Source organism: Thunnus albacares, chromosome 20 (assembly GCF_914725855.1).
Source record: "Thunnus albacares chromosome 20, fThuAlb1.1, whole genome shotgun sequence".
NCBI classification, from domain to species: Eukaryota; Metazoa; Chordata; class Actinopteri; order Scombriformes; family Scombridae; genus Thunnus; species Thunnus albacares.
The window spans coordinates 26,852,291-26,861,494 of NC_058125.1; the positions used below are offsets into that span (position 1 = coordinate 26,852,291).

The 9,204-nt window shown below is 39.9% G+C and overlaps 1 protein-coding gene across 1 annotated transcript in view; it reads left to right on the plus strand.

Moving 5' to 3' along the window:
• LOC122971137 (microfibril-associated glycoprotein 4-like) overlaps positions 1-9,204 on the plus strand; it is a 750,976-nt gene that overhangs the window by 376,107 nt on the left and 365,665 nt on the right. The gene's annotated exons all lie outside the window — the stretch shown is intronic.

Sequence of the window (9,204 nt, forward strand, 5' to 3'; positions counted from 1 at the left end):
CACCATTAGAAGGGGAGGGGGGAGGGATATTCAGTTGGCTGCAATCTGCAGCCTCAACACTAGATGCCACTAAACGTACACTCTAGTCCTTTTTGGGGCTACAATTTAAGCTAAGTTAGCTTACAGCACAATAGCGAGATAAAGCTAATGCCATGTTAACATTTTTGAGTTACCGATATGATCTTAATTCTGTCCACCTTTGATGTCATCTGTTCTGGGGATCATACAGATTAATACATTAGATGTTGAAGAGGTTATTTTAGCTGGTTCTGTGAAGCCATCAGTGTGAAGTCTGTAGTCAGTCCAGATCTCCTAGCTAGCAGCTTTATAGATGTTTACTATCATGTGATTGACTGAAATGTCTAACCAATTAGATTTGGTGTAGTGGCTTCAAGGAAGTTGATTGGTCAGAATTTCAATTTCCACTCTTTCCTCATTACAAACTTCAATGTAAAAAATCATTTTACCACACGTTACCACACAGTAAAGCTGTCAAAATGCCGTGAGAGTTTTCTTACCTCACAGTGTGAAAGTGAGCTTGCAAACCTGCAACTGGATGCTCAGACTGAAAACAGGCAGAAACCTAAAAGTTTATAAAACTAAGATTAACGGTACAAAACCGTGTTCTCAAGCACACCTTTTTACATGATTTAACAGTCCATAATCCCTGTGGGTGGTGGGTCCACAGAGCAGCTCCATGTTGCTTCTTCAGGCTGTGCCTGACCAGGTCTAGCCTCTTGAGATTTGTTATATTTTGATTGCAAAGTGATGTGTTATATTTGTTATAGTATATACGGTGATAAATAAAGACCAGTATTAAATATTAAATTTTCTCTCTCTCCAGACGCTGTCAGGCTGGTGAATGGGACTAGTCTGTGTTCAGGCAGACTGGAGGTGAAGTCTGAGCAGTCGTGGTCCTCAGTGTGTGAAGCTGACTTGGACCAGCAGGATGCAGAGGTGGTCTGTAGGGAGCTCGGCTGTGGGGCTCCTTCAGTCCTCCAGGGGGCGCTCTATGGAGAAGTGGAGGCTCCAATGTGGACCAAAGAGTTCCAGTGTGGAGGTCATGAGTCTGCTCTCCTGGACTGTGGAAGATCAGACTCAGCTAGAAGCACCTGCTCACCTGGCAAAGCTGTTGGACTCACCTGCTCAGGTAGAAGAGGAGCTGCAGCTTTGATTTGGTTTCATTTCTGTTCTAATGAAACTCACTTTATTCTTTTACTGATGACTCTCTTGTTTCTGTTCAGAGCCTGTCAGGTTGGTGGGAGGAGCCAGTCGCTGTGCAGGTACACTGGAGGTGAAACAGGGAGAGTGGAGACCAGTGTTTGCCCCTGACTGGACCTGGAAGGATGCCGCTTCAGTTTGTAGAGATCTGGACTGTGGCTCTGCTGTTTCAACAGGAAGCAGAAATGAGACCTCAGACAGATCTGTATGGAGGATCAGATCTGAGTGTGTTCAGTCTGGATCTGCACTGAGCGACTGTGCAGTATCAGGTCCCTCTTCCTTCATCATGGAGCTCACCTGCTCAGGTAAGTCCATCAGTGACATCATCTAGATCTCCTAGCTAGCAGCTTTATAGCTGTCAACTGCACATGATCACATTGATGACTCAACAGCCTAGCCAATTTGATTTGCTGTAGCAGCTCCAATTGAGCTGATTTGCCAGAATTTGAATTCCCTGCTCTTCCCTTCTTACAAACCTCAGTGTACAAAACCATTTTGCCAAACATCACCACACAGTGAACCTGTCAAAAGTCTGTGTGCCAGTTTTCTTGCCTCACAGTGTATGAAAGTGAGCTTGCAAATCTGCAACTGGATGCTCAGACTCTAAACACAAAGTTTGCAGGCAGAAACCTAAAAATTTACAAAAATAAGATCAAAGGTATAAAACCTTGTTCTCAAGCACACCTATTTACATGATTTAACAGTCCATAATCCCTGTGGGTGGTGGGTCCACAGAGCAGCTCCATGTTGCTTCTTTGGTCTGTGCCTGACCAGGCCCCATGGGCCAAGGCCCAGCCACAAGACTCCCCAGGAGGGAACCTACTGAGATGTATTATATTTGTTATAGTATATAAGATGGTAAACAAATATCAGTATTGAATTGTACATCTTCTCTCTCCAGACTCTGTCAGGCTGGTGAATGGGACTAGTCTGTGTTCAGGCAGACTGGAGGTGAAGTCTGAGCAGTCGTGGTCCTCAGTGTGTGAAGCTGACTTTGACCAGCAGGATGCAGAGGTGGTCTGTAGGGAGCTCGGCTGTGGGGCTCCTTCAGTCCTCCAGGGGGCGCTCTATGGAGAAGTGGAGGCTCCGATGTGGACCAAAGAGTTCCAGTGTGGAGGCCATGAGTCTGCTCTCCTGGACTGTGGAAGATCAGACTCAGCTAGAAGCACCTGCTCACCTGGCAAAGCTGTTGGACTCACCTGCTCAGGTAGAAGAGGAGCTGCAGCTTTGATTTGGCTTCATTTCTGTTCTAATGAAACTCACTTTATTCTTTTACTGATGACTCTCTTGTTTCTGTTCAGAGCCTGTCAGGTTGGTGGGAGGAGCCAGTCGCTGTGCAGGTACACTGGAGGTGAAACATGGGGAGTGGAGACCAGTGCAGGATGTATCCTGGACCCTGAAGAAAGCAGCTTCAGCTTGCAGAGATCTGGACTGTGGCTCTGCTGTTTCAACAGGAAGCAGAAATGAAGCCTCACTCAGATCTACATGGTGGATCAGTTCTGACTGTGTTCAATCTGGATCTGCACTGAGTGACTGTGCAGTATCAGGTTCCTCTTCCTCCATCGTGGAGCTCACCTGCTCAGGTAAGTCCATCAGTGACATCAGTTGGACTTTCAATTCCACCTTACAAGCAACAACTACATAAGACATTAATATAGTTGTTGCTTGCTGCCTAAACAAATAAGCAACTGTTTGCTGACAAGTTTAATATATCAACCAAAAAAGCTGATGATATGTCAGTGTTGTGTTCACTACTTGTTTCTGTTGGAAACTATTGTGCGTGCAGTGTTGTACGAATGTCTTATTAACATGTTGATCGTCTCAGACGAATCAAAAGGCAGCTGAGGATGTTAATCTATTTATTACACATGAATGTAGGAGTTCTCTGTGTTGTGTGATCAACCTTCATTTATTTGAACAAACAAATTAGGAGAAAACAACATTCAGTTTCTCACAGAGATAAAAGGATTCATCATCTGGTCCGTGTAACACTTATCAGTTCAATTTTACATATAAAAAATAAAAATTGAAAATCGGAAAATTGAATTCATTTTTCAAAAATTGTATTTTTCATTTGTCAGATCAATGTATAATTAAGATTTTAGAGTCGTTTTATTTTCTATTTGTGGAATGTTGGATAGAATAATGGAAAAATATAAAATTATAGTTTTCATTTGTACTTGCCTGAGAAGGCGAGACAATAAGCTGCTGGAGCATCTACACACAAACATTTATAACACCAATTTCCTCCTGACTCACAGTATGCATTGACCTGGGCTGAGGAGAAGACTTCTCAGCTAATCAACTTTACAGTGATTAGTCTAACTTCTATAATCTGACTTTGTTTTTTTATTTCAATCTGTGCAGCGGCTGCATCTGCAAGTGTTTATGAAGCACGGACACACTGCACAACAAGGTTAATGTTAGCCACATAGGCTAGCATATTTAGCTTTTTTGTCCAAGGCAATATGGTGATATCACTGTATATGACTCTCAAGCTATATGCTGTATATTTACATAAACAAATGCCAAAATGTACATTTAGAGGGAAGACCTGGCGACACCTAACAGCGGGATCTGTTGAGTCAGGCGCTTAGACCTGCCTTCTCAGGTAGCCCAAGACACATGTACAAATGAAAACTTTATGATTTTCTATTTTTCCATTTTTCTATCCAACATTCCAAATGAAAAATACAATTTTGGAAAATTGAATTCAATTGTCTATTTTTTATATGGAAAATTGAACTGATAAGCATTACACAGACCATCATCTCTCCGTGTTTACAGACCTGCTGGTTCAGCCAATCATCTCTGTGTCTTCTACCATGGACGGGGTCTCCGAGGCCCAGCAGCAGGGGTTTCAGGTGCGCCGGGGCTCCAACTTCACCATCAGCTGCTCCATCCAGCCTCAGTACCCAGGAGGCTCCTTCCAGCTCACCTTCACCTCCTCCAACACGGCACACATCTACACCCAGCCAGCTGTCAATCACTCTGCTGACTTCCTGTTTCCTGCTGCAGACCCCGCCCACCAAGGAAGCTACAGCTGTGTTTATGGCGTCTATGTTTTTTATCATAACTTCTCCTCTGAGAGCCGTCTGCTGTCTCTCACTGTCACAGGTAAGCTGAAGCAGAGTGTGAAGCTCAGTGGAACTGAGACGTCACACTGACTTTGTTTCCATGTTTGTAAAACATGATAAAAAGTCATCAGGCAGCAGGACCGACCCAGCGACCTACAGAGAGCTGAGGCAGAATCTGATGAAGGAACTGTAAACTGTTTCCTTCTCGGCTTCTTTAATGTTATTGAACCATAACAACTGTGTTGTAGTGAAAAGTAAAAGACAGCAAACGAGTCAGTGAAGCCAGATAAGCACTATAATGATAATAAACAGGACTTTACATGATGAGCTGAATGTCATCAGGAGAACTCAGAGCTTCACCAGGATCACATTTGATTTAACTGCATGTAAAGATGTTGATTGTTAACAATCAGTTGAATCATTTCAACCAGACAGGAGCTTTAAGGAGACAATCAGCAGACTTTCATTCATTCTTTCAAACCGGCTGTAAACACATGAGTTGTTTTTGTCCAACATCATCAGCATACAGAGGAGATCAGATGAACTTATAATCAACAAGCTGCTTCACACTTCAGTGATTTTAGGAGATTTAACGTCACTAAAGTTTCTGTTTGATGGGAGCTGTTGTTCACATGATGTCATGTGATCTAATGTGATGACTGAATGTGTCTCGTCAGATCCAACAGTTCTTATCATCAGACCGGTCGTCCTGCTGGTGACTCTGCTGTTGGTCGTCACTGTCGTCGTTTTCATCCTGAAGGATGAACATGTTTGTTGTTTAGAGGACTGGTTGAAATGAAGCACTCAGCCTGTTTATATTGAACTGAAGAGAGGACTGATGCAGTAACTTAGATCTGTGTTGTCATGTCTCTCCAGGCCAGCAGGGGGCAGAAGTCAGGCCCACAGGAGAACACTGAGCTGGATTCTTATAACCTCAGTGTTTCCAGAGCTGAAGGAGAGCCGGCTGAAGAGGAAGGAGCTCAGGGAGCAGAGTAGGACCTCCAAGGAGCCACAAACCACTGAAGAAGAAAATCATCTTTGGTTTCATCTCTCCTCTCAGTCTCAGCCAGGTTTTTGCAGCCCAGTATGGTGAGGAACCAGCACCAACGCTCAGTGCCAAAACAGGAAGTAGTGAGACCTTTATTAAGACCAGAAGAAGAAGAGCAGAGAGATCTGATTGGACCATTTGTAACATAATTATCTGTATATAGTTATATTTGATGAGTTTATATCTTTTCACTTATAACTGTATTTTATATACTATAAAAGAGACAAAGTACTTCACAATTTTTGCCTGTTTCACCTATTCACACACACACACTTCCACCAATGGTGGAAGAGCTGCCAGACAGGGTCCTGGCCAACTTGGGGTTCAGTGTCTTGCTCAGAGTAAAAGGCTCGTGTGTGCTTTTCTCCACTGAGGTGCTGACCATCGCTCAAAATATCCACAAGAACTTGTACACAAGTGTTTGTTTTACAATTTCTAAATAGCACAATCTCTGTTTTGTTCCAATTAAATGATTTGTTTATGTCAAATCACTGTTTTAATTTACTCATTTCCATTATGATCACCTGTAAGCTGCTGTAAATTCTCCCCAAAACAAGAAATATTAGTCTCATCTGCAAATAAAACAAATTTCAGTATTTTTGATACTCTGCATATATCTTTTATGTACAAATTGAACAATGTCTGGCCTAATACTGATCCCTGAGGGATTCCACAAGTAATATCCAAGCATGTTGATTTATAATCACCAATCTTTACAAATGTTTGCCTGTTTCTGAAATAGCTTCTCAACCAATTCAGCACAATACCATAACTTTCCAATTTATTTAGTAATATATTGTGATTAAGGGTATCAAAAGCTTTTTTTTTTAGATCTATAAATACTCCCACTGCATGCTTTTTTTGGTCGATACTGTTAGTAATTTCTTCTATTAATTCAATTAGCACCGAAGATGTTCATCTGTTTGTTCTGAATCCATACTGACTGTCAGCAAATTGTGCTTCTCAATGAAATTGTCTAACCTGTCAATAAAGAGTTTTTCTAGTATCTTATAGATTTGTTAAAGTAAAGAAACAGGCCTGTAATTTGTAAAACTTTATATAATGGATTAACTTTTGCAATTTTAATTTTGCTGGGAAATTTACCAGTTTGGAAGGACAAGTTATAGATGTGTGTTAGTGGTTTTGCAATACCATAAATGGCATTCTTGACTATTGTCATATCAGTTTCATTCCCAAATCAATTATGCAGTGTTTCCCAAATAATTGTAGAGGTCTGTTGGACTGCCAGGCCAACGAGAACCCCATCTGGGCCAAAAAAACATTTTTTTATGCCAAAAATAAAGCCAAATATCCATTCATTTGGAAATCAATAGTGCTTGGAAGCCTCTGTAAAGTGCTGTTCCGAAATGAGAGTCAACCTCTGTGTCATTGCCTGGGAAACTCTTGGTAGCGGCGCTCCGTTAAGGAATAGGGCAGTGAGTAATGTGTGTGCATAGTGAGTGAGTGGTTGAGTGAGAGGGCGAGCGGCAGAAAAGTGAAGGTGAATGTGAGCAGAGCAGTGGAAAAGGTTAGCAGTAAATTGTCAGTCTGGCAGTAAATGTACAGTACAGACTACAGTGTGTCAGTTAATACATGCTGCAGCTTCTCAAGACAAAGAAGAGTCATGTTTTTTTACTAATACTTATGTTTAAATTGATTGAGCAGCTCTCATAATCTGGTTTATTGCAAGAAAAATATTTCAGCTGGTTGAAATTCTGATTGGCTGGTAACTCTAAAATCTAGTAGCCATAATCAAAAAAGTTCATTTCAAGCCCTATTGATACTATATAATATAGTTTGCAATATTCAAACACTAATGATAAATGATAAATAAATAGGAAATACAAATTCAATAAAAAAAATCAAACATGTCAAAAGAAAAAAACAAGATTAAAGAAACAACAAAATAATATATATATAAACAAGAAAACAAAACACAACCATCAGCAAACATATATATCAAAATCCCAGCAAACAATTCAAAGAAGGCATTCCATGTTTGAAAAGGAGTAGGAAGAATCTAGTCTAGTACCCCCCCCCCCCCCCCCCCCCCTTTTTTTTTTTTTTGGCTTTAACAATCAACTTTATGATTAATATGAAAACTCAGCTATCTACCACCAGTGTCCATGATACCCATCTCTATCAAATCAAAAAGCAAACCAAACATTCAAGCAACATGAGAACAAATCAATCCGGTTGGAAGCAAACAAAACATCACAAGTCCATCCCATATCCGTTCAATATATTATCTTTGAAGATTTTTTTTTTTAATTTGGTTAGTGTTCTACGTGTTTTCATTTCTTCATGATGATCATGATATTTTTCATTTGTTCTGATTAAATGTTTTTTGAACATACAAGTTCCTCTCAGGTCATGTTTACTTTCTCTCATTTCAAACAACCCTTAGATACTGTTGCGTAATTGTGGATTTTTTACTCTGTACATAATTTGGGAAGTTTTGAAGTTGATCAGATCTTTATATTTTAGTGCTTTTAATTTAATAAAGTGTAGATTTGTTGGTTCTTTAAGTAGTTTTTTTTATAGTTCTTATACCTCTTTTTTGAAAGATGGAGGTTGGTTTAGTGTTTGTTTATATGTATTTCCCAACACTTCCACACAGTAAGTTACATATTGGAGTATAAAGGAATAGTATAAGGTATATAATGAAGCTTGATTTAGAAGATCTTTGGCTTTATATAGTATTGCAATTGATTTTTGATAATTTACCATTAATATAATTTATCTTTTTTTTTCTTTTTTCCCTTTGGGGTCTTTTAATAATAAGCCATGGTGTGCCGTGTCAAATGCCTTATTGAGATACAGAAATACCCCTACAGCATCATTATTTACATTATTATTATTATTATTATTATTATTATTATTATACAGTTCAGATAACATTTCCCTACTTACTGTGATGCATTCCAAGATACTGTCCATAACTGGTGACATTTTACTAGCAGATTAACTTTTATGATTTTTATCGATGAATAAAGCAATTCCCCCACCCTTTGACTGAGTCCTGTTGTTTTGTTTTTAATTAAAAAGTCAGCTAAAAGTCAAAAAGTTGGGAAACTCTGATAGACAACACAGGAACGCTGCTGAACTTTGGCACAGTTGACAGCAGCGTCCATCATGTTGTTCATATTACTCATGAGTGAATTCTTCAAACAACAGGCTCCATGTTTTTATTGCTGCATTGTTCCATCAGATGGAAATAATCTACATTTCTGCTGCTGCATCATTTCAGACACATTTCCCCAAAATTCAGAAGACAGTTTGGGTATTTTTGAAAACTTCAGGAAGACTATGTTTTGTATGTGTATGCCTGTAGTTGTATTTCTCATTTTATCCTTCCATTCACATCTCTCACACATGTTCACTCATAATTTCCTTGCTGTCAATTGAGCCACATCAGCTATTCACATATATCCAGTAGCACAGCGACAGCTCCATTATCATCTTGCTGCTGTCTTTTTAAATGTTTCTCTCTCTCTGCCTTTTGTGCGTTCATGCTACTGTTATGCGCACCCCTCAACCTCCCCATCACCACCTAGTCTTTGCAGATTCATCAGTTTCAGCATTTCATCAACCTCATCAGACTTATCAGTTTCAGCAGAAAAATCTAAGTGCAAAGAATCTGTTGACCAAGACCATAACATCTGTAATAATAATCAATTACCTTTACTTCATTCATGTCTCTCCTGATTGAACTGAAGGTTTAAACAAAGTCTGGCTGCACAGCATGACCTTGTACTGAGGACGATGATGAAGAAAAGGTCAATATCTCAAAATCTGGTCAAATAAGTTCAGTGAACTGACCCTGCGGTTAGTGGCTTCAGTTCTTAGAAGCTGCTC